Source organism: Eupeodes corollae, chromosome 1 (assembly GCF_945859685.1).
Source record: "Eupeodes corollae chromosome 1, idEupCoro1.1, whole genome shotgun sequence".
In the NCBI taxonomy this organism is placed as follows: Eukaryota; Metazoa; Arthropoda; class Insecta; order Diptera; family Syrphidae; genus Eupeodes; species Eupeodes corollae.
The window spans coordinates 13223007-13250216 of record NC_079147.1 but is presented as its reverse complement, the minus strand read 5'-3'; the positions used below and the strand labels follow the sequence as shown (position 1 = coordinate 13250216).

The 27210-nt window shown below is 31.7% G+C and overlaps 1 protein-coding gene across 2 annotated transcripts in view; it reads left to right on the top strand.

Moving 5' to 3' along the window:
• Positions 1–27210, top strand: part of LOC129941086 (ABC transporter G family member 23) — a 179879-nt gene that overhangs the window by 58508 nt on the left and 94161 nt on the right. The window lies entirely within an intron of this gene.

Genomic DNA, 27210 nt, shown 5'->3' with positions numbered 1-27210 from the left:
GTTACCGATTTCATGTATTTTATATTCATAGAAACTAGGAATAAGTATACACAATTTATAGAATTGGTGTTGGAAAATTTTAAAAATCCAGGTTCATGAGTCATAAGATATAGGAATAGACATTAAATTCATGAATATATGCATACAAAATAAAAAATCCAAGCTTTGTAAGAACTATCCCTACAACTTAGGATTTTGTTCCTAAATTATATGTATTATTCATAAGAAAGTGCAAATGTTAAAGCAGGAACCGTTCATGCTCGTATGTAAAAATACATGAAATCTAGGATCTATGATTTTAAACGAAATTCTTCCATACAAATTTTTTTAGGAATTGAGATACATAAAAACAACACCCATACATGAACTTTATGACCGTTTTTTCATACATTTTCGGGAAAAATGTGCCATTTTGGCTCTAAGAACGCCGTTCCTAGATATTATGTACAATTTTTTTTTCAGTGCATTGTTCAAATTAAGTTAGTTTGAAATGAAGAAATATCAAATGAAATGCAGAAAAAAACTTGACTGTTAGGTGTGGTTTACATTCAACATCAACAATTGAAATTGAAACACGCTTTATTTTCCCTTAACCCTTATACATTTTTTTGTGATTTGTGATGATTTCATTTGTTCTTAAAAATAATGTCGACTTTTTAACACTTATAACTGCAGACGTACCCATGGCGTAAATTAGGTTTTTAGAGCTCAATCCGCGCCTTTGCCATCTAAATTTTTTTTAAGAGTAGGTACCCTCCAAGAGAAATTCTTGTCATAAAAACTGCTTTCCCAATATCGGCACTCGGTTTCGGCATAAAAACTTCAGGCCGTATAGTTCTTAAAAGAGTTTTATTATTTATTTTTATAAAAAATCCAGAACTGGTGGACGGGTTTTTGTGATTTTTAAACGCAATTAGGCTTTACAGAACATTAAAAATCTATCAACGACTGACGAAAAATAACAAATTGCAGAAGATCATAAAGAGGCAGCCTTTATCACACAAAAATTTTAAAGTCTATGACTCTTAGTAGTCTAAAATACAAAAATCCTTGTTTCGTTCACTTAGCAGCCTTGATTTTTCTTTCACAAACAAATCTTACATACAGCTTTTTAATATAGATAAATAAGCCGAATGAACCCAAGCTCTAAATACATAGTTAAATTTTATAATGTCTTTCTAACACTTCATTGATGTACTTAATTTTGTAACGCTACAAACATTAATTAAGGCGAAAGGAAGTTGTTAGGTTCAGCTAGTCTTCTTAATATTGGACTCTAACTCCTCTCGGTAAGTGTAAAAAAATTAGCCTTAAGGATATCATGTTTCTCAAAAAATGTTCAAGAAAAACAAATATTGACAAATAGTTGGTAATATCGACTCCCCTAGTATTGATTGATTCTTCTTGTTGCTTATAGAAATATTTACTCTAATAACAATCTTAAGCCCAATTCATACAATTTCACATAGTTTAACATTAAAAAGTTACTTAACCGTTATCATTTCATCTGACCTTATTCCATGTCACCGATGATAGTTCCTAATCCATTAAACTACAGTGTATTGAAATTAATGCTGTGGCTTATATTTCCATTTCCACTTTTGTTTTAATATTATTTTGTTTACGTTCAACAGCAGCGGCAATGCGTTACGTTGTCGGTGAATGATTTGACCAATTTTCAAGCAGTAACAGCAGTTATATTCATTTTATTTTATTTTAATTCAGTTTTTTTCTTTTTATGATTATTTTGAATTTGGGTACAAGGTCGAGCGAATGTACTTCTTTGGCCATCGGACTAGGCCAAGTCGCGTAGAGTCTGTTTTATATTTTTGTATTTTATTAACACTTTCAGTTTATTTTTTTTCTTTAATTTGAATATTTTTTATTTGATTTTTCTTGCATATATTTAATTTTATGCGAGATACAAGAGATTAATATAACTATAACGGGCATTTTTCAAAAACAAAAAAATTAAATTATGATACAAAAATCCATCAATGAAAAATATTATGGGTCTGAATTTTTTTGTGGAAAAGATGAAGATGATGATGATGAAGAAAAATTTAAATTTAACGCGCGATGATAAGAATTGCAAATCAAATATGGGTTAGCGTTAGCCCTTAGCGTGTTGTTGCATAAATTTGAAGAAAATAAAACAAATAAAGTAACAAAATAAAAAAAATAATAATACAACAGTTTTATGCATGTTTCGGAAACAAAAACTCATATAACGAGCTTGTTATGGAAATCACAAATAAAGTGGATTATGTTATGGAATTATAATCGAGTTGTTTGATTCGAATTGATTTTGATTTGATTTCTGTGTGTTTGAAGTTTAATTGCCTGCAGAATTTATTCAAACTGCTGCAAGAAATGCACGAATCCTTATCTAATAATAAAAGATATTTCGTAGTTTTTTGAAATACCATCCTAGTCCATAAGGGCTATGTAGTTGGTAAAAGGTTTGACAACCATGAATGTTTGCACATTATGATACGAAACTAATAAATAATTTAATAGTTAACATCTTCCGCACCAAGAAAAAGCTCCATGTCAGCTTCGAAAACTAAAAAAGTTCTTATGAAAAACTGCATCTCAATGTTTTTGTTTTACGCATTCCATCGCACGATAACCTTAGAGCAGGTGTTGAAATAAAGGCCTTAATAATTTTTGATATTCAGCATTATTTTATGAAGTTGAAGTGCATTTCAAAGAAACTGAAGAATTAAGTATTTCCGCTTACAGAAGCTAAAAAAATAAATAAATTATTAAGTCTTCTCGCCTGCTGTGGTGTGCATTGAATGACATCGAGTGTCAGTCATAATGTCACTTATCAACAACTATTATTATTATCATCTATTAGTTTAATTTGTATGGCTAGAATATTTATGAATGATCTGAAATTTATGTACCTGTTTATTGTTTTAAACTAAAGGTGAGTTATGGATTCACAAAACAAAATTATTGATGTTCTGGTCCGATATCAATCAAAATATTTTGTATTGTCTTAATTTAGAGAATTTCTTGAGATTGGAAAAAATGCCAGACTTTTGGAATGTTTGTGATATATATTACATGATTAATTATTATAATATGAAAAATGAGAGTGCCTTATAGTTGTTATAAACGAACAATTATCGACTGAATATTGAACAGAGTACGACCCAATTGACAATCCTGTGTGATAGTGTTAAGTATTCAATGGATCTTAAAGTATGAGGCATGGAAAAATATAACTTTAATATTTTTTGACAGCTAAATATCGATTTTATTGTAGACCACTATCTTATAAAAGGGTATTATAATTCAAATGTACCACTATCTTATAAAAGGGTATTATAATTCAAATTAACTTACTTAAAAGCTCCAGAGCATAAATATTGTCGAATTTATTTATATATTTTGATTATCATTTTCGAAAGAATGTTGAGACTGAGTTCCATTTCACCTTTTTGAGGAATTTTCTTGGTAGCCCAAAAGGAAAAACTTGTTTCCCAGCTTATAAAATTGCCACTTTTTAGTGTATTTACTTTTATTTTTGCTTTAATTTTGTATAAGTTAACATAAGTTTTTTAAAAACAAGTTAATTACATATATAAGTAACTTTAAATTGAAAAATTTCACTAAAAAGATATTTTGGAAAATTTCTGAGAGCTGCGCATTTTCCAAAAAAAAATAAAAAAGACAACCTTCTGCTTCTAACTAACAAAGATAAATTTATGAGATTGTTTTAATTTAATATAGAAGTATAACAATCACATAGATGCCGTTTTGAAAGAAAAAAGCTTTTATCGATCTTACAACAAGTTTTAAAATTTATCTACAATATATAGATTAATACTTTGATATATTATGACAAATAAGGGAGGATCCCTTGAAAGGTGATAATTGTTTCCTTGTTCGCTTTTAATTTAACCACTGCATGTGTCGAATTTTCATTTTTAAAGTGTCCATCGATTACGATTTCGATTAGTTCCCATAAAGACCTGAGAATTGTTAATTAGAGGAGTTTTCTTTTCGAAACTTTTTCTAAGGAGGGAACAACGAAGACCTGAGGTTATCTGACCGGGATGCGACCCACACTAATAACTTCCCATCCCGTCTGTCGATTTGTTTTTGTTACAAAAAGTTGGCAGTTGAATTATTCTTAAAGTTTTTTAAATTACTAACAATATTTTGCATATAATGAAATACTTTGATTTCAAAATCTATTTTTGATAACGAGATTTTTAGTCGAAAACCAATTTTAGTAAAATTTCTTAAAAATTTGTTGTTCTTATATAAACAAATACAAATAGGATGAATTAAATTTATTTGAAGTTAATATCTTCTATTGTTCACGAGATATCGAGGGCCAAACATCAATTTTTACCAAATTTGCGTAATATATTTTGAAGACTTTATTTTTTGTATGAAAAAACTGACAGTTTGGTTTTTATAAAAAAATATACTGAATGCTGGAAACAATCTTTTCTGTGAGATAAAATAAGTTTGAAGATAATATTTTTAATTTTGGAAAAGGTATTTGAAATGAAAATCATTTTTTACGAGCTTTTAGTAATATTTTAGGTTTTTATTTTTTATACAAAATCTGTCAATTCGAATTTTTCAAAATTTTACCACATTTTAAAAAATGTATTTTTGATGCACAAAATTCTTTTGGAGTTACAATCATTTTTTCTTCGTAAAATTTTCGAGGTGAAAAATATATTTTTTTCAGTTTTTTTGATTTATTAAAAATACTGTTAATTGAATTTTTTTCCAAAAATATATTTGTTTGATATCACGTTACAATATATAATATAAAATTTAATTCAATTATGTAGTTATTGGTTGGTGAGATATTTAGGTTAAACCAAAGTGTTCACCTATTTTTAAATTGCTGTGGTGAAAAAAACCACCAAGTCATGTTTTTGAGAATCCTTTCTGCATATTTCTACATTATTATCTTTATAACAACATCTATTTGAAGTCGATGTCTTTACTGACTCTTCAGCTATGGACGATGAATAAACGTCGCGAACTTACAGAAGACGTACGGACGTAGGAACATACGTACACACGCGAGCACAGATATCTCTTTGAAAATCTTTTATTTCGTCTCTAGGGACATTGATACGTCGAAAAAATGGCATTTCAATTCGACAAATTGCACCGATTGCTATAACTTCCTATGCGAAGTTAACATGGGTTGATATTTTTGTTTTTCCTGTAAAGAATATCTTGTAAAGCTCTTAAAAGAGGATGGGTAATAGCAGTAAGGGTTTTGCTCGTTAAATTTTCCGTCGTATTAGTTTATTTTAAACAAGCTTCTGTTGGTGTTGTTCTTATCGCTCCCGTAAATGTTCTGAAGCTTTCAACTATGGCTATATCAACGGTCTCGAATCTTTTCTTGGTAGTGCACATAAAGTGTGTCAGTCCGTTCTCGAGGGAATCTTCAATTAGAGCTTTGCATATTTTATGAGCAATTTCTCGATGGGTTCCTTTTAGGCGGGATCGTTTTTAAAGCGTTGATTCGTTATTGTTTGGAAGTGAAGGTCCCATTTCAGATTGCCTGTGAAAGTTACTCCAAGCATTTTAAGTTTTTTATTGAGACTGATCGTTATATTTGGAATTGTAAAGGTGAACAGCCTCATTACTAGATGGTGGATTATCGCTACTATTTTTTGGGTTCAATTATTGACTTCGGTCAGAGTCTGCTGATTTTAAAATTGTATCAACATTTAATGGATCTTCCGAAACTATCATGAAAATATTTTCTACTTAAAAGCGAACAAAACCGTGCCCTAATTTCGGTGGTGCAAACTCTGCTAGAGTACATTATAAAGGTATAGAGATAAGCGATAACCTTGTGTTGGCCAATTCCAAGTTTTAATTTATCTGACACGTTTATATTCACGCAAAAAGTTCTTCCAGTTAAAACGATATTATAACTTTTAAATTTCGCTCAGGAACTCCTTACATATGTATTGTTAAGTTACAGGAGAGGTTGTGAAACGGTTAAAAGCGTTTTTAAGGTCAGATTATATCAATTTTTCTATAAGATGAAAGATGAAAAATTGTTACAATAGATGTTAATTTCATTGGAGTTAAAGACAATGTGATAATTGTTAAAAACTAATTTTGTTTACTTTCCTTAATTTAAAACTTTTAACGTTTAGTTAACTTTTGCACAAACAGTTAACAGCTTATCAGTACTAATTCTTAAATGAACACTTTAATTTGAATTGACAATTTAAAAGAATTCTATGAACAACATGAATTACTTTCGAAATTAAACACTTGAAACATATTTTCTAATATAAAATTTTGGTAAAATAGCAATTAATTAATTTATTTATAATTCGTTAAATACTAACTTTAACAATTCCTAATATATATATACTTAAAATTTAAAAACTTAAACTAGACTGTTGAAAAATATTAATTTGCAATTTATACTTTTTATACTATCATTTAGTGAATTAATACAAGAGTGAAATTTATTATAGATTTCAATTAATTGATTTAAGGGGCTATGTACTGTACAGCATAGCTTGATTTGTAAAAACCAGTATTCAATGGTTTCTGGAGTCTTATACTTGAACGACTAAAACTAAAGTTTAAACTGCCAAGAACTGATGGTTATGAAATTTGTTCGTTTATTATTCCATCAATAAAACAAAACTGCAAGTACATCTCATAACTTGTCAAAGAAGGAGGATTTATGAGAGAAAGTCTTTGTGAAAAAGGCAGTAATGTATGAATATTATGAAACCAAGGAAGGGATCGTAGACAAAAACGCAAATATCTGAATGACTTCAAGTCTTGTGATGTGTACGGTGACCATACTGTACAAGCATATTCCAGGACTGGTCTCACAAATCAAACAAAAAGTAATTTTAAAACATAGGATCACAGAAATCACGGCCAAATCTCTTAATAAAACAAAGAACTCTATTTGATTTTTTAACTATGAAGTTAATATTTTCATTAAATATAAGTTTAGGATCTAAGACGGCACCCAAGTCAGAAAATGCATATACTCTACCTAAAGGACAAGAATCAAACATGTAACTAAAAACGGTTGTAACTTTTTTGCGTGTAAAACTCATGGCTTTACATTTGTCAACAACAAAAACAAGACGATTATTATTGCACTATTCCCTGAATAATATTAAGTCTTCTTGCAAGAGAAGACAGTCAGATGTAGAGTACACTTTTTTTTAAATTTTAATGTCATCAGCATATATTAGGACAGACGAATTTTATTTGATAGAAACGAAGTCATTTATAAAAAAAAAACAGAATAGGACCAAGGTGACTACCCTGGAGGACACCAGAATTCACAGCAATTGAACTTGAGCACTCATTAACGAAATTTAACACTATAATGTTTATCTTGCAAATATGGGGAGATCCAGTTTATAAAACAGTCGTTAAAACCTTGCTGTGATAGTTTTAAAAGTAATGTTTTTTGACACAATTTATCAAAAGGCCTTGCTGAAATCAGTAAAAATGCAATGTTCATGTTTTTCAAAAAAATCCAAACAAAAGGGCGTAAATTAGAACAGATTAGTAACAGTTGAACGCTTTTTAACAAAACCGTGCTGGTTATCACAGAAAATTGAGCTACAGTGAAAAGAAAGGACGCTACATACGATTGACTTAAACAGTTAAGGTTTCACAGATAGTTTAGCAATAGGTTGGTAGTTCATTATTTCGTATTTAGAACCTTTTTTGTGTACTGATATTATGAAGGAGCTCCTCCAGATAAAAGGAAACAGCGAGTTACTTAAAGACGTGTTGAAAAGAAGACATAACGGGTGTGCTAAATACGCAACACATTTCTTTAAAATGGGCGATGATATACCGTCGCATCGGGTCCAGGACTAAAATATTCCTTGTAAGATACTGTTTTAGATTTGACTCGAAAAAATCTAAAGGAAGCAAAAAGTTTTCCCAATATTAATTGATATCAAGTTTGTAAAACTTGATTGAAAGTTAAGTAAATAAATTGTCGTTAAATTGATTAGTTGGCTCTTAAAAAGGAAATTCGACTTAAGAATCTTGCAAAAAAAATGAGCAAAAGTTTCCGCAGAATTTAACAGTAATTTGTGTTTGATTTCGTTCAGCTGTAAGCATGGCATGTGTTATCAACAAAGTTATTTTTCTCAAGATCAAACATTTTTTTTTTAGTTTTCGGAATATCGTCTAAGGCCTTAATTAAAAAGGTTAAGGTTAACGGAACGTAACCAAGCTGAAAAACTGTAAAAATAGGAAAATAATAACATCTCTTTTTTAACTTAGCAAAGGAAGTTATTGTAATCGGTCCGATTAGACGAATTCAAAAATTTTAAAATTTCCCGACGTTTTAATTTATTAAAAGATTCGTACTTACTTTGAAATTGCAAAAAGAACTTTCAAACAAACTGAGTGGGTTCTTTTTAACTATAGCAAATTTAAAAATAATATGAACATGTTTATATATTATCTCACGAACTAAAAATTATAGATATTTGCATAAATGAAGATATTGACTTAGAATAATTTGTTTTCATCTAAAAATCTCGTTAAGAAAACTTTCAAAATTATTTCATCATATGCAAGATTTTGTTGATTACTTTGAATTAATTTTTAAGAAAACATTCAAGCGACTGATAAAAAATTGATTTTGACTCAGGTGAGAACAAAAAAAAAAATTGACTTCAATTTCTTAAAGTTAAAGTTTAAGATAAGGCTACAGATGGATGCGAATGAGAAGTTATCGGCCAAGCTCGTATCGTAGCCTCTTGGAAATTAAGTTAATGTTAAAAGTAGTCTCTGATTTTGTCACCAAATGTTTGGTTCAACAAAATGATTATTGCAGGCTCTAAATGACATCTTACATTCATCTTGTTGGTCCCATTTCTGATCCGCATGATTTTCGATGATATTATAGGAAATCGACAAATCGAGCTAAAAAATGCAACGGACTTTAAATTAACGACATTAATAAGAAACCTTAGTATAATTTTCATAGTTTGTCGTTGGTGTCTTTTAGATAAAATATTGTTATAAATTTCCCTCAAACTTTTATTTCATGTTCTCAAGATCATGTTTATATGACCTTGTTAAGTATTTTATTAAAACACACTATTATATTATGTGTTGCAATTTTTCATTATACCAGTTGTTCCAAGACAACTGTTTAATGCAATATTAATTATCAGTGCTTGACTTCATCAACTAAAACAGAATTTAATACATCAGACTAATTGACTTGACAGCAACTGCAACAAAAATATAAGTCTGGATAGGATCGAAATTATTTCAGCAAAACGTAAATAAATTTATTACAGAAATAATATTTCTGTACTTTTATTTATTTATTGCATTTGCGATCATTAACTAGCAATAACTTTGTATCTAAGTATTTTGAAACAGTTGAAATTATTGTATTCTTGTCTTTATGGTCTATTATGTCATTGAAGTGCATTTCGCACCTGTTGTAGCAATTTTCTAGCTATTTATTCTACTAATACCAGAAATATACTCTTACTGTGTAGTTTTATAGGTTTTATGACTTAAAAGTTGGTAGGTATAATTAATTCAACCTACAACAACATTTAAATGAGTAATTAAAAACTTAAGGTTAAACACAGAATTTTTGAGAGACAAGGTAAATAAGCTTGGAATAAGAAAACATGTGAGCCAAAAAATTGTTATTTGTAAATTATTTAAAAATATCAACTATGCTATTTCCCTGACCCTATGCACTTGATCTAAATGTTAAATAATTAAGTTTTTGTTTAATTTGTATAACGTTTATTAACAGGCATACAAAATTGTTTGTTTATATCCCCTTCTAGTATATTGAAACTATAATTAACCTTTTTTTGAGAGAATCAAACGATCATAGGTTGATTGTTGAGTTGATATTCATATTAACTTTATAAAAAGTCGTGTACATCACAACATTTTAATAATATGAAGTCTTTGTAAAGGTTTGATCTTTGATTGATAGAATGGTTGTCTTTTTTTCTTAAGATGAGTGCTTAGATTAATAAAAAGAATAAAAGGTTAATTGTGAAGTTATTTTATACTAGACACAACTAAAATGACAAAACATATTAAAGTTTACGGAAATAACTCGACATGATTATAAAGAAATCATACAGAAAAGATTGAATGTTATATGAGATTTATATTAAAGAAATATAGTAATGAAGAATGTTTTTAAAGCATTTGTTTGCTTTGAATTATTATTTATAGATTTTTAACTTTAAGTAATATAATTAATAATTTTAGAACTAGAAAGCGGTTATGTTCACTTCATCTAAGTGTACGATGGACAAGTTTTAGGCCAGCCAAATATTCTTTAGTTTATTGCTTAAGACAGGAAACGCCATACACAGACTCACAGTCTAAAGAACCTCGGAAAAGTCTAATGGCTAATACTCCGCTGACAACTCTTTAACCTTTTTTATGGACATAGTATATTAGTTATAAAAATCTAACGATTATATGTTCAATTTGGTTACAAATCGAAGTTTGAAAACACTATGCCCAAGTTGTGTGCTTTCTTTGGGAAGAACTCTGGACATCGACCATAAGTCTACCTTATCTTCGTACAAGAAAGCATCACAGAACTAGGATGTTTTATTAATGACTTGGGGGTACATTTATATGAGTGCACATTTATTTTAAACTTTGAACTTTGCAATGAAAAGTAAGACGAGGACTACAGCTTAAGAACGATTGTCTGAATTTTACCGTCCGAAGTTTGGCTTAGTGGCAAACTTTTGTACTTTCATTGAAGCACTGGTATTATAGTTGAAATATTTGTGAGGTTGAATGGCTAGTTTAACGATAAAAAAGGTTAAATCAAGTGACGTAACAACCATGATCTAGTGACGTAAATTTATCAGTGATATTACTGTTGGCAGTGAAATTTTAAATATTATAAGTTTTTTAGATGAAAACCAGATCAAAGGGAAACAAATATTCCTGGCCTCATCTAAAAACAAAAAAAAAACATCTTGAGGCATGTTAAGTGACATTACTTGTTTGACTGTTCCACAATAAAAATAAACCAAGTCAAGGTAGTAAAATGTGCATTCCGAAATGACTTTATAATTTCTGTAATACATCAGATTTTCTGAAATATGTCTGTTTAAAAAGTTCAAAAACATCTACTCTACTGCTTTCTTGAGTCAATGGATTTTTCTGCATTACCTGTCCTGCAGCAATGCAGTGTAGGTTAGGTTGGAGTGGTTATCCAGATGTCATTGACACACGTAGACCTCAAGGGTCCATTGTGATATCACTAATGAGGTTACTCATGGGAGAGTAATGAACACAAACAAACCATTTCGTACTTTTAATAAAGTTGGAGAGACGTTTTGTGTCAATCGTTGCCAGTTCACTGGTGTTATCGAAGAAGGGATTACCGAGAAAGTAATTCCTTTTAATGGAGAGTGCTGGACATGTACATAGAAGGTGTTGGACTGTTTCCTCTTCCTCCTCGTCCATGCAGCTTCTACAGAAGTCATTTGTGTAGACCCCTAGCCTCAGAGCATGTCTTCCTATGAGGCAGTGTCCTGTTATTACTCCAATCGTAGAGCTTATACTTTGTCTGCTCAGTGATATCAAGCTTTTTGACCGTATTAAGTCAATACTTGGCCATATTTGCTTGGTTGCTAGGCAGGTGGTACTTTGTGACCATCTAGCATTTGTTGTTTCTAGAGCTTATTGCTTGAGAAGATATTTGCATGTAGCAAGTGGTGTTCCTATGTTATGTTTTGTCTGACATAAGGCAGAAGTGTTCCGTTTTTGGAGAGCTCATCGGCTTTGCAATTTTCCGTAATGTCTCTGTGGCCCGGCACCCAAATGAGGTGAATGTTAAACTGTTCCGTCATCTCATTCAGAAATAATCGACAATCGTGGACTGTTTGAGAGTTTGTGGAGACAGACGCGAGAGATTTATGTGCGGCTTGGCTGTCTGAGAAGATTCGTATATCCTTACAAGATACAACGTTTTCTTGAGCCAGGATAGTGCTTCTTTAATCGCCATTACTTCTGCCTGGAATACACTACATTGATTGGGAAGTCTATAAGATAGACTGAGATTCAGTTGTTCTGAAATGATACCACTTCCAACTCCGTGATCGGTCTTTGAACCGTCATGTCAGTATAGAAGTGTACCGCATCGTCTTCCAGGGGTCTCTCTTCTTCCCAGGAGGATCTTGAAGGGATGGACACATGGAATCTTTTACCAAATACCATTTTTGGGGTGGTATAGTCTAAGCGATCTGTGATAGATCTGAAATTGTCTAGAATAGTAGTATGTCCAGTATTGTTACTGGTCCATTGAGAGGTGGCTCTAAGCCTTACACATGAGTTGGCAGCCACCTTTTTAGAGAAGATGTCAAGTGCTGTTAGGATTAAAAGCACTTCCAGTGCAGCAGTTGGTGTTGTGCGAAGTGCTCCTGTGATGCACATACCTGCTGACCGCTGGACTTTGATGAGCTTATTTAGATTTACCATCTTGTCCAGTGCGGTCCACCATACGACGGCTCCATAAATGAGTATCGGCCTGATTACCGAAGTGTATAGCCAGTGGGTTATTTTTGGGGAGAAGCCCCATTTTGATCGTATGGCCTTTTTACAAGTAAAAAGCGCTACAGTAGCCTTTTTGACTCTTTCATCAATATTTGCCTTAAAAATTTAATTTTTTGTTTAAATGAGGCCCAAATATTTAGCTTGATCGGAAAAGCTTAATGGTATTCCTCTAATCTTAGGTGGGCTAATCGGAGGAATTTTATATCTTCTCAAAAAGAGTATTAATTCTGTTTTGTGTGGGTTGACGTCCAATCCACATTGCTTAGCCCATTTAGTTAGCCTGTTTAGGGCATTTTGTAGGAGTTCCGAGAGAACTTGGGGGTGCTTCCTAGATACGGATATCGCAACGTCGTCAAGATCTATGAGTGACTTCTCTAATTTCAGCTTATCCATTGCTGTTGTGATCGCCTGGTAACTGACGTTGTTGAAAGCTTTGTTGTTTAATATTTCAAGTTTGTTAGATTTATTTGTTTAACTTTTACAATGTACTTATTTTATATTACTATACTTAATAATTAATAAGATGTTAACCTTTTGGATGACGGCCAGAGAGAGAGACTATTTTATCTTGTTGTTATATAAGTTTTACATAAAGTAAATTGTTATACCATGGTGTTGCCAGCAATTATATTTAATTGAATATAACACTTCAATATCTAGGAACAATGCAGCAATGCAGTGTTACCTTTTCGAAACTTGTCTTTAATCCATTGCCACTTGTGCATTCCTGTAAAAGTCTCAATAGGTTCCTGACCCGTCATCCTATATTGTTCTTACATATACAATTGGGACAGATAACCCGAAGACGTTTCATCGACACATCTTAATGACCGTTGTGTGTTAATCGCTGCTGTAATTTAGTTGGTGCTGCTGCATCCGTATGACAGTACTGTTTCGAGGATTTAAAAAGTTAAAAAAAATAAATTGGGTGGCCCAACGGTCCGTTTGAGAACTCTTGGAGAATTTGTCAATTCCTCTCAGGAGGCAGTAAATGCTTGATTCCACGTTGGAATTCAAACTCCTCACAAGCTACCTCCATTTTAGACGTCACATTTAGACACAGAGAAGCGCTGTGGTTTTGCCTCAAAGCAAAATCCCCAAAACAAAATCCCCAAATCTAGAACCTCCAAAATTAAAATCCCCAAATCCAAATTCTACTTTGCACACGTTGATTTTCCTTTTAAAAAAATTGCTTACTATGTGGTTAAGACCATTTTAACTTCCCATAGGAAGTTATTGTAATAGGTCCGATTAGACGAATTGAACATTTTGACATTTATCGACGTTTCAAGGTCCCTAGAGTCGAATTAAAAGATTTGTAGAGAGATGTCTGTGCCTGCATATGTACGTACACACGTTCGTGAAGTTTTTTTCGTCGAAAGGACTCTTAAAAAATTAAGTGGGTGGTTTTTTTAATTTAGGAATTTAAAAAAAGTTTAAAATGTTGGTTAACTCTAAAGATTTAACAAACCAATAACGCTAGAGACTTGTATTTAATTTTATATTTTATATTGTGACATGATACTAATTAAACATATTTTTAGAACAAAATTCTGACTAATGATTTTTTTCATAAATCAAAAAACTAAAAAAATAATTGTTGCCTGGAACATTTTACGAACAAATATTTATTTTATCTCCAAAAGAATTTTGTGCAACGAAGAATAACGTTTTTAACATCTGGTAAATTTTTTGAGAAAAAATCCAGTTGACAGTTTTTTTATAAAAATAGAAACCTAAAAAAACATTACTCAAAGGTATTAAAAATTAATTTTAGGCTCAAAATCTTTTAAAAAATTTAGGATATTATCTTAAAACTGATTTTATCTTTTAAAAAATATTGTTGTCAACATTCAGTTAATTTTTTAGAAAAATCGAATATACAGTGTTCTTATAAAAATAAAAACCTAAACAAAAATTAAAATTTCGACTAAAAATCTAGTTAAAAAAAATAGATTTTAAAATCAAAATATTTCATTATATGCAAAATATTGTTGGTAATTTTTAAATTTTTAAAAATAATTCAACTGGCAACTTTCTAAACATAAAACCTACAAAAAAACAAGCAAGTCACCTCAACAGAAGGTATGGGAAGTTATCAGTGTGGGTGGCATTTCAGCCTCTTCTCTTTCCTTAAAAAAAAGTGTCACCAAAATTTAAACAATGATTTTCAGTCGAATTATTATATAAGCCCAGAGACACAATTTTATATTCCCACACACTTCTCAAATCATCACTTAAGGAAAAGTTATAAATAAATTCTATTGTCCTTCAACCCCTCAAATAAAAAAATACAAACAATGTTTGCTTTCAACTTTTCACCAGATGCCGGAAATTTACCAAGAAATCCAAAAAACAATCCATCAAATCTCCGTTTGAAATGAAAGAAAATAACTGTAAGCAAATTCTCAAGGTTACAATGTAACTCTCTCAAATTATAGCCTGCCAAGTCATTTAAAGTGATGTTTCCTAATTTCAAAAACAAACACATCATAAAAATAAAAAGTCACCAAAAATTCAAAGCCATTCAAATATTTTCTTGTCGTTTTTTTCTTTATGTATGGAAGAAAATGTCATAAAAAAATTCACATACGCCACAGTGTCCCAACCATAAAAACAAGAAAACGTTTTTGCGCTCAAAAATAAGCTATTACAAAATTCTCTGCACTCTTTGCGTGGCACAAAAAAACAAAAAAAAACGAAATAAAAGAAGAAAAATTCCCAAACCGATGAAATGAAAATAATTAGATAGCCATTTAGACCGCGCATTAAATCACTTTTTGAGTTTAGGTTGGTTGAGCCTAAGCTAAAGTAAGCCTAAGCAATGTGTGTTGTGTATTTACAACATAAAATTGTGTGGTAATCTCTGTGGCAACATCACTGTGAGCCACAAATGACACACTATGTAATTTTGACAGATTATAATGGTAATTTGGAAGCAATTCGTCAGCTTTAATTAGGTATAGAGGGAATTTCGGTCAAAGGAATTTCCTATTTGAGGTCAAGGTGATTTATAAAAAATGTGTCACACAAAAGTTTCATGAACTGTCAGCTTAGTGTCGCATGTGTCACCAATTAAAATGTTTCAATTCACTTTGACATGTGTGATCAATTGTTTAAAATTTGTTTCTTGATAATAATTAATAAAACTATGAACTCTTTCTTGCCACACACAATAAAATCAATGTATGGATTTTCTTTAAAAGACCATCACAGGGAAGTATTAAGTGATTTTAAGGTAAAAGGCCTGTTTTTCAAAAAGTCATAATTCACTGTCGAATATTTGAGATTTAAAAAAAGGCTGTTTTGAGAGTTGATTTTTAACATACCGAAATATTAAGGAAGCCTTTTAAAAGGTTTAAATATACCAGAGCAAATCATTTATTCAAGATTTCTATCAAAGTTACCACATGACTACTGTATGGGTAAGCCAGTGGAAACGGCATTACACACTCTAGTACGCACCTTCGAATACTCCCTGCATCATAAAGAGAACACTATGGTTGTTTTTCTTGACATTGAACGTGGCTACATCTGTAGTAACATCTGTGCTAACATCTCTAAACGTAGAGAGTTCGCTTAGAGAGTAACTTCATAAAATGCTGACTAAGTAAATAAATAAGGTGTCGCAACAGTCCATTGAAAACTAGGGCCTAGTGACTTACAAGTCTCAACTGTTTCTGAGTGCGAGTAATGTTGTGAGAAAATGGAAGGGACCTACAGTTTTAAGCTGAATCCGACCGCTTATTTAAGAAAACGAAGATTGATTTATGACAAGAATTACTCCTGGAAGATTTGTTGATTTCTCGCAAGAGGCAGTACCCGGTAAAGGCAGGTATTGAATCCAAGGCCTACCTTATTAAAGATTTCAGATGAAGCTAAATATCTGGGTTTGCCATTTATAATTAATAAGGCTTGAAATTCCGAACTAAATCGATACGGTGTGTTAGTATAATTTACACCATTACACAGGTGTAAAAAGTGATAAACTTAGCAAATTCTTACGTTCAGCTTGTCTATGTATAAGCGGACCATCTGCTGCACTTGACAGGCACTACTTAATCTGACACCTTTAGATGCACACATGAAATAGGTGCATACTTTGCTATTTGCCTCAGAGCTTCACCACAGTTTAGTAATAACAGCATTATCAAATTCTTAATACTTAATTATTTAGAATCAACTGGAAATCACACAGACTACACCAACTCTGAACTACAGTTCAATAGAAACTTCCAGACCTTTCTGGCGGAATAGGGCAATCCTGAAAGACGAGTCAATCCTTTTCTATAAAGATAGAGCAAAAATAATGAGTAGCTTGGTGGAGTCATGTACTCTGAAAGACTTAGACTGAGTCTCTCATTTCGCCTTCCCTATCACTGTTCGAGAACTGATTCCAGGCAAAACTGATCGCGATAAAAGAAGACTTGTCTCGGCTTAAATAATATTGATATCAACATCTGATCCGGATTTTCTGAGACAGTCAGGCTACCATAAAATTTTATGGAACCTGTCTTCAAAAACTCAATAATAGTCCAAAACACTCGAGGTGGCTAAAGAACAGTTGTTAAAAATCGAAATAGAAAACAAACCGTTTTCAGACTACATGCCTCTTTTTATATCGTTTTCTAACGGGGAAGACAAAAATGAAACTAATGTTCAAATACAACTGATTCCCAAACTACGCTGGTCAAACCAATCTGCATCCAACTGATGATTGAATAATACGACGCAACCCTGAACAAAATTGAAAAGGTATTAACGGACCATACCATATACCGAACAACAGTCAAAGAAAAACTGAATACAAGGAACCTTGGTTTGATAAGGAATGCATGCAAGCGAGAAGTCTCTCTAAAGCTTGTAAGTTCAATACAAATTTTACAAAAGACATGGTGTATAATCAGAATTATAAACTTCTTTGCCGAAAAAAAGACTGTTCGGAAGCCCAAGCACATCCGCATAAAAGGTGTAACAAGTCGTCTGAGTATTGGAACCGCGTCAGAAAACTTAATGAAACAAAATTTACTTTTAATCCAGGAATTATTTAAATAGACTGCAAACATATTTCGACCAATTGTTAAACCCAGATGAACAAAATAAGTTTCTGAATCAGTATGCCAAACTTGGCTTTAAAAATAATATTTTAGATGCATCAATTTCAAAGAAAGAAGTGTTTATATCAACCAGATCTTTGAGGAATGAAACATCCCAACCCAGTTCAGAGGTGCCTTGATTTTCCGTTGATTTTAAAGCTGCTTTCAACACCGTGGATGGCTATACCCTATTTTATAAGCTTTTTCAGATAGGAATGTCGATTAAATTTGGCACAGTATTGAAAAATTCATACAAGACTACCAAAGCATCAGTGTGGAATGGCCAATGATTATCAGAGTGGTTCCGAATGAAATCAGGAGTTAGACAGGAATGTGCACTCCGTCCACGTTTGTTTGCAATCTTCATTGAAGATATAGTCGAAACATTACCACAGGAATCGAGTACGCAGTCTTTAATATTGAAGCTCTTCTTTTCGCTGACGACATTGTCCTGCCCGCTTATACTCCACAGTCCCTAAAGCGAATGATAAATAAACTTGTTGAATATTGTAAAAGGTGGAACCTAGTGGTAAATTTAAATAAATCCAAAGTGATAGTTTTTAAAAATGGCGGAGGAAGACCGTGTGCAATAAGCAATGGCACTATAATGGTTAAAGAGTAGAGTTGGTGAAAGAATACAAATATCTAGGAATCTGCTTTACTAAAAACTTAAGCATGGAAAAACATCTCACTGACAAACTTGACACTTGTTAAGGCGAAAACAGTTAATAAACGTAGCATGGAAGCAATGCTTTAATAATTAGGAAATTACGCATACCAGTAATCAGAATCAATTATGTTTTATGCGGCGCAAGCGTGGGGAGGTCGGTATATGAAAAAGTGGAAAAACTGCTCAAATTTTACATCAAACGGATTTCCCACCTTCCCTTATTCATAAAAACACTCAACTTGCAGTTCGATTACATCATCAAAGCTTTCGATATGCCAAGCTATCGTCTCCCAAAGAAAGTAGTTCTTCAAACAATCCAATCTAAATCTAAATCTAAATCTAAATCTAAATCTAAATCTAAATCTAAATCTAAATCTAAATCTAAATCTAAATCTAAATCTAAATCTAAATCTAAATCTAAATCTAAATCTTAATCTAAATCTTAATCTAAATATTATCTAATGATACCCTGCTCTCGCATCAAAAGAGCTATCTGGAAAATTCTTTTGTAGTGATCCAAGCTTTCTTAAACACTCTTATATAATTAGCCTTTCACGTTTCATAAGGAACTTTCATTAATCTCAGAAAAAGAACTCAAGATTCATGTGATATCACAATGGGTCAAAAACTTACCCTAGTGTATCCTACTCCATCCCGGAAAGCCACTTTAACCCAACCTAACCTATGGAGCCCCGTAACAATTACGAATTTTGCTTCCGCACAAGTATGTCTGCCAAATCCGTCAATGTGAAGAAGTGCTGGTGGCATTGAAATCGGAAATCAATTGTTAGTCAAACGTTGTCGTCGGATTTGTGTCTTACTGTTATAATAATGTGAGTGGGCAGCTTGATACGTTTAATGTAATGTTGCAACCAGTCTATAGTATCTGGTTGGATGGCCCATTTGGCATGTGTGGTACTAAATAAATGGTACTAAATAATTTGGTGCAAACCATCGCTTGCTTTGTGCGAAGACAGCGAAGAACGAAAACGACCATCATGCCACCACTACGGACGGTCGGTACCGCCACAACATCAAGTGTGAATTTGTTGACCAATTGAAGTGACGCAGCGCAGCGGGCGGAAGGTAACCTATTGGCGATGAATAAACTTTATAGTTTTGTGTGTGCTTTTTTGTTGTTGTATTGTAAATTGCAGGTCTAGGTTTTCTTTTTTGTCAGTTTTGAAGTTCAACGTTTAGCAATTAGTCGTGGGTGATTTTTGATTTTAAATTTATTTACATTAATGTTGCGTAAAAGATGAAAAAAAAGTTGTATTGAACTCGATTTAATTCAATGTTAAAAGAGTGTTAATCCGTCGTATGGATTAAGATTGTGCATAGTGCCCTTTCTGTCAAACACTAAGTGGTGCTTTTTAAGCTTTATTAATCTCATTATTAAAACATCATATTTTTTTGTTTTTGAAATATTTTCTTATGTTAGTGGGTGTTTTTCATATGAGTGGTTTTAGATATCTGAATTAAGTGATATATGATAGCTTGAGAAATTCAAATATAGTGCTCTAAATATTTACTTGTTTTTCTTTTGATTCTGTTGCAACTTTAGCAAAGATAGAATTTAGATTTGAATACTATTTCGTTGTGATGGAGAGGAAATAAATGGGCGTTAATAAGTGAAAAGTAAGTAGAGCTCTTCACACGACAAGAAAAAGAAGATTTTAATTTTGTCAAGTTGGCACTGTTAGTGAAAGTTCTCTTACTTTAATTTGTTGCTGTACTGATAATGTATGAAAATCGAATATAATAGTTCGGGAGTTATTGTTATAAATAGAAACATTCTCATCATTTAAATTTAATGAAATATCAACTTCAAAGATGCAGAAGACAAATTTGGAATGATAATGACAGGATTGATTTAGATACACTGCCAACCACTTTTGCTTTTTATAACCTTGTGGACGTCTTGTACATGAAAACTATTATTACAAGTGAATAGGTAGGTACGTATTCCGCCACAAAATTAAAGGGAAAATTAGAAGCGAGCATTGTTATTTCATTGGATCAAATAATGAGCCACTAAACAAGCTTATAAAAAGGTGCTTCACTTGGATAAATCCATTTCCGAGCAGGAGCTTACATGTGCGATCGTTCAAAATTGTGTTAAGAACACTTAAGTCTAAGAAAATATTAAAAACAACTGGAAATACGTGAAAAAAGAGGCTTCCCATCCCGTCTGTAGATTTGTTTTGCTTAAAAGTTTGTAGGTTTTCGTATTTTGTTACAAAAGTTGTCAGTTGAATTATTGTTAAAAATTTTAAAATTACCAGCATATAAGGAAATAATTTAGTTTGAAAATCTAGTTTTCTTAAATAAATTTTTATTCGAAAACAAATTTTTACCGATTTTAGTAGTTTTTCTTAAAAATGTTTATTTCTTTTATAAACAAATACAAATTTGATGAATGAAATTAATTTTAAGTCAATACCTTTTATTGTTCCTGAGAAATCGAGAACTGAACATAATTTTTTACCAAATTTGCGTACTATTTTTTGTAGACTTTATTTTTTTTTACGAAAAAACGGACTGTTGGATTTTTATAAAAAAAAAATTACTGAAGTTTTACGCTTATATTTTTCGTTTTTGAAAAGATGATTAAATAAGTCGAAAATCTATATTTCACAAGTTTTATTACTTTTTTTTAGGTTTTTATTTTTTGTAAAAAAAAAACTTTCTATTCGATTTTTCTCAAAATTTACCAAATGTTTAAAACGTTATTTTTCGTTGCACAAAATTGTTTTGGAGATGAAATCAGTTTTATTCGTAAAATTTTTGATGTGACAAATTTTGTTTCAGTTTTTTTTCGATTTAAAAAAAAATCAAGTGACAACTTTTTTTTGTAAAGCACGAAAACCAACAAAAACGAAAAAAAAACTTAAAAGAAATGGTTTTTGACTCACACAAAATATTGTTAATGATATTGTGTTACAATTATTAAGGAGAATGGACAGGTGGGCACGGATGTGAATATTAGTGTGAGTTGCTTCCCAGCATATGTTTTTGGTATATTTATTATCGCATTTATATTTTTTGTCCGTTTTTATTAATAAAAACTAATTTCAGGGATCGTAATTCATTATAAACCATTCATTGAGGTCAACACAAGCGAAAATTTTACAACGATAATACCTTTTTTCAAATATCGTTCGTTAAGATTTGACTTTAAAAATATTTCGTTTTACGTTCTGGCTTTTTTGAAATTTTGATTTTCATAATATTCCTTTTGTTTTGCAAAATTTAGCAAATAAAATGACAACATCAAAACAAAGGGGAATGGCTAACAATATATGTGATCGGGCCTACCTAGTGACCAGAATCAATTATTAGCTAGAATAAGCTACCAAAACCTAATAAAAACACCTTGCAAATTCACATAAACTAAGACAAAATATTCTATAATTGTATATGAAATATTTTTTAGTAGAATTTCATATGAATAATAGTTTTTCTAATATTCTGTCTCACCCATTGCAAAGAATTCTGCGACGATGATCAAAAACGATGCTCTTGAACTTGGCATATCTCAACTGCGGGCACACCAGATACAAAATTTGTCCCATTTATTTATTTAAATTATTCGAATTTTAAAAAAAGTTAAATTTTTATTGTTTTAAGTGAACTATTCGCCTACCATGATATTATGTGCTATTATTTGCCATTGATACATAGGTTAATTTATTTTAAAGTTTATACAACTCATGAACAGTAGGCAACTCTTTAATTTACCACCTTAACAAAAAAAAACACGTTAATCAAAATGTTGCCTTACATTTTTACTTACTCAAAGCCTTAACTTTGTTTTTCTTAAAAGAGTAGCTATTATTGGCATATTAGACCAATCAATGTGTAATCCAGTTTTTAAAAAAAACTTCTAAATGTAAAAAAAAAACTATGCTACCAAAGCTGTAAATATGATAAGATTACGAGTATATTTCCAAGCATAAAGGTGAAAGACCTAAAAAAAGACAATTTCTCCAAATAATTTATCCATACTATATACCTGCTGATAACATTAGGGTCTATATAAACTTTAACTCTTCTTGAACAAGTATCATAACAATGATTGCATCAAAATTTGTAATTTTGTATCTATAAACGATTGTAATAAGTAGAGTTCATGTAATAATTTCCTATGACCACATATTTTACAATTCAAATACTTCTAAAACAAAGTTTTCAAGAAATGTAAAGGGTGATTTTTTTGAGGTTAGGATTTTCATGCATTAGTATTTGACAGATCACGCGGGATTTCAGACATGGTGTCAAAGAGAAAGATGCTCAGTATGCTTTGACATTTCATCATGAATAGACTTACTAACGAGCAACGCTTGCAAATCATTGAATTTGAATCATTGAAAAGTTGGCAGAAAATCCGCTTTTTTATCGACAAATTTTGTTTCGCGATGAGGCTCATTTCTGGTTGAATGGCTACGTAAATAAGCAAAATTGCCGCATTTGGAGTGAAGAGCAACCAGAAGCCGTTCAAGAACTGCCCATGCATCCCGAAAAATGCACTGTTTGGTGTGGTTTGTACGCTGGTGGAATCATTGGACCGTATTTTTTCAAAGATGCTGTTGGACGCAACGTTACGGTGAATGGCGATCGCTATCGTTCAATGCTAACAAACTTTTTGTTGCCAAAAATGGAAGAACTGAACTTGGTTGACATGTGGTTTCAACAAGATGGCGCTACATGCCACACACGATTCTATGGCCATTTTGAGGGAAAACTTCAGAAAACAATTCATCTCAAGGAATGGACCGGTAAGTTGGCCACCAAGATCATGCGATTTGACGCCTTTAGACTATTTTTTGTGGGGCTACGTCAAGTCTAAAGTCTACACTAATAAGCCAGCAACTATTCCAGCTTTGGAAGACAACATTTCCGAAGAAATTCGGGCTATTCCGGCCGAAATGCTCGAAAAAGTTACCCAAAATTGGACTTTCCGAATGGGCCACCTAAGACGCAGCCGCGGTCAACATTTAAATAAAATTATCTTCAAAAAGTAAATGTCATGGACCAATCTAACGTTTCAAATAAAGAATCGATGAGATTTTGCAAATTTTATGCGTTTTTTTTTTTTAAAGTTTTCAAGCTCTTAAAAAATCACCGTTTAGTTTTAATTTTATATAATAAAAAATTTGTTTATTGAGAAATCTCCATTTACGTCTTTTTTATATTGTAAAAAAAAGGTATGGTATTTAAAACCTATTTGAATAAGATGGCTTCCAGGGTTGCACTCGTATCACCGTAACCTTTGGTATATATTCATCGACAGAGTATTGCCATCTTTCTAAATCTTTTTAGAAAGGCTGGCTTAGGGGACAACCTAATCCTTAAACCTATGTAAGCTGGCCAAGACCAAACGCCCTAGACAACGCCACCAAAGCTGGTTATCCTGCCTCACCCTATCGGAAACAGTCCTAGTGCGAAGGCGCTGGGCTCGGTCCAGTATGAGTACGCATCGACTGTAAGGGAGTCGCCTATCTACAGTTTTACGGTTGACTAGGGGAACCGCTTCTCTATCCTGTCATAGATCGATCGATTGTCTAAATAGAGGAAAGCTTCGGGCGGAATGTTGCCACTTAAACGTTTTGTCAGGGCAAAGGCTCCCCTAGCTCTGGCCAGAGCAGCACTTATATGTCTGTCAAAATACAATTACTGATCCAAGGTACTTTCCTACACTTTTATTGGTTGTGGTTGTCGATTTGGTCCAACGTCACTAGGTTTTTTCAGTTCTTTCTTGTATTTCTTAAGACTCCATAAGCGAAGTCCTGAACAGAATAGTTTAGAATTTCTGGAAATTGATTATTAACTTCCTGCCATCGCAATATTTGTGAATCTTTTCGAAGTCTTTGTGCAAAATTGTCTTAAAGCTGTGGACATCACCACTCTGTGGTATAAATAGCGAATGCTATTGCCTCAGTCAGACTTACTATTAGATCACTGGTGTAAATGCTGAACAAGATCGGCGAATTAACCGCTCTGTTGAAGACCATTTTAAATATCAAATATTTTGGTAAATGTTACATTGCCAATTTTGACAATAAACCGTCTACCAATAAGCATGTCATCAACTATATACAACAGTGGTTTACTTATGCCAAGTCTGGTTAACTTTAGATACACGCTTTCTAACCATACGGAGTTGAAGGCCTTCTCTAAGTCGACCTTCTCTATCGACCGGAGATTCGGCGGATTGGAGTTTTCGTTTTTTCGGGAGAGGATGTACCACAGCTGTCTTCAAACGGAACGGATAACATGCTTTATTTAGAACGTTGTTAAACAGATTGATATAAATGTCAATAGCTTCCTGAGGTAAATGTCGTAGTACAATGTTGGATATACCATTGACACCTGCTCATTTCTACTTCTTTAATGAATCAAAAATGAGCTGTAGCTCTATCTTCGTTACTAATATGGTATTAACCCCGAGATACAAGAGAAAACTTTCACAAATTCGGCCAATTTAGAAATCTCTCGAGTGGTTTTTTTTTAAATTTATTTTGGTACAAACAATTTTTTTATTTTAGTTTAAAATTTATTTTGATATGCAGTTATTTATAACTTTTCACATTCGTTTTTCATTTTTGGTTCGTTAAAATATGATATGACCCATTTTCAAGATACTGAATTTCGAAAAAAAATTAATATTTTTCTTTTTAAATAAAAAAAACGGCATTTTTGATCATCAAATAATATTGAGACAGTATAAGAGCTTGTGCAGAAAAACTGAAAAAAAAATTGAAATCGGTCAATTAGGCTTCAAACTAATTTCATCTTACAAAAAATATTGTTGGCAGAGTATTTAGTAAAATTTTAATAAAAATGTAAGAGTCAGTTTCTTTCATAAACAAAATTGGAATCAATCGATTTTTGATTCTCGATACCTCGTGAATAAATGAAGATATTCACTTCAAAAAGATTTCATTAAATCTCAGGAACAAAAACAGATTTTGAAATCAAATCTGTTTTATCATATAAAAAATATTGTTGCTAACCTTTAGTTAATATTTAAGAAAAATGTTATTAACATCTTTTTAACAAAAAACCGATAAGAAATGGTTTCAACACACGTATTGGGAGAACAATGAAAAATATTGAGTTAAAATTTGGTATATCACATAAATTATTATTGTTAATAAAATTTTGTAAAAGATTAAGAAAAATTGACAGACGCGAAAGGAAGTTATCAGCGTAGGTCCCATCCAAGACTCATTTCTTTATTTCTTTGCTGAATTTATGAAAATAAAATGCAATTATAAGACTGACAAGAGCAGGGAGAGTAGTAAAAAATAATATTCAAAAATTTTACAGAAAATAATCAATACATGTTTTTAAATTCCTTCCATATATCATATGCAATATTTGTTTTAATTTCATAAATTCTTTAATAAAAAAAACTTTAATTAATTTCCATTTAATGCCAATGTCACCAAATAACAAAGGTACACCCTTACGTATACACACGACACAAGAACATTTAACCATTTAGTAAAATAACCTTTCTAGCGTATCATGTGTTACTTTCGTCTTCATTGACCTAAAATTACTCTTTTAATACACACTTATTTAAGAAGATTAATCTATTAAGTTTAAAAATTAATAATTTATAGATTATAAATTAATTATTGCCGAAAAAAATATGATTTCTATTCAATTTTTATAACATTTTCTTTTTTTTCTTTTCAGGTAAGTCATGAACAAATAAACAACATCGGAAATGGTAAATTGTTAAACAAATGCTTGAAAATTATATCAATTAATTTTATAATACAAATTTTATCCTCAATGTCTGTTTGTTTGAAAAATTACAAAATATAGTAAATAATAAAACGTTTCAGTTCCTTATTACAACTTTTTAAAAATATAATTTTTCTTAAACTTTTCGACTTCTATGACCAAGAAAACACAAACCCCTTAGAACCTTACACTATTTTACCTTAAATTGTTTATTGTATCATAAAAGTTTATTTAAGAACTTCTAAAAAACTCCAAAATTTCCTTTATGTGTATGTATAAATTTTAATATACCTAGTACACACAAAAAAACCCGATTGAAAAACTCTACAAGTAGAGCATAATATACCTATACTCGGTTTAAGCCATTATTACTACTGGCGTTAACACAAACATAGTAAGGAGATGCTTCCCGTTCCTTTTTCTCACCAAACCAGCTTATTACGAAAGCTTTTAACTATTATCAAGTCGTTCGTTGTCGTCGTCGTCGTCTACTCTAACCACTTAAAACCCGTCTTGACTTCAAATCATTACACTCTTATACTCGACTCGAGCGTTTATTCCTACCTAACCTACCTACCTGTATACTCAATCCAAGCGGCCAAGCCATGAAAAATATCAACCCCTTAAGTAAGCATATCGGTTTATTGATATTTACATTCAATAAACAATCTTAAAAAACCCACAAATACCTTCCCCCTCTATAATCGAATCGAATACCAAAAACCAACCATAATCAATACGACGACGCGACGACGAGAGGACAAAAAAGCTTGTTTAACTATTGAGAAATATAAGTTTTTATATAAAGCTTATAGTTTGTATTTCGATGAGATGTTTATTTAAATAAAAATAGGCGCAATCGGTAAAGTAGGTATTGAGACACTAAACTCGCATTATTTTGTCTCACTAACATAAACTCACCACATGGCACAATGGCCTCTGTGACTATGAGGCACGATAAAGTAACATGGTGTCTTACTTACTTATTGTTGCGTCTTTCTTGACCAAACTGAATTCCGCACAAAACTCACCTCTCTCGAAATACTCACCTCAGATACAACTTAAAATTTTAAATGGTATCGAGACTGTTTTTCCATTTCCATT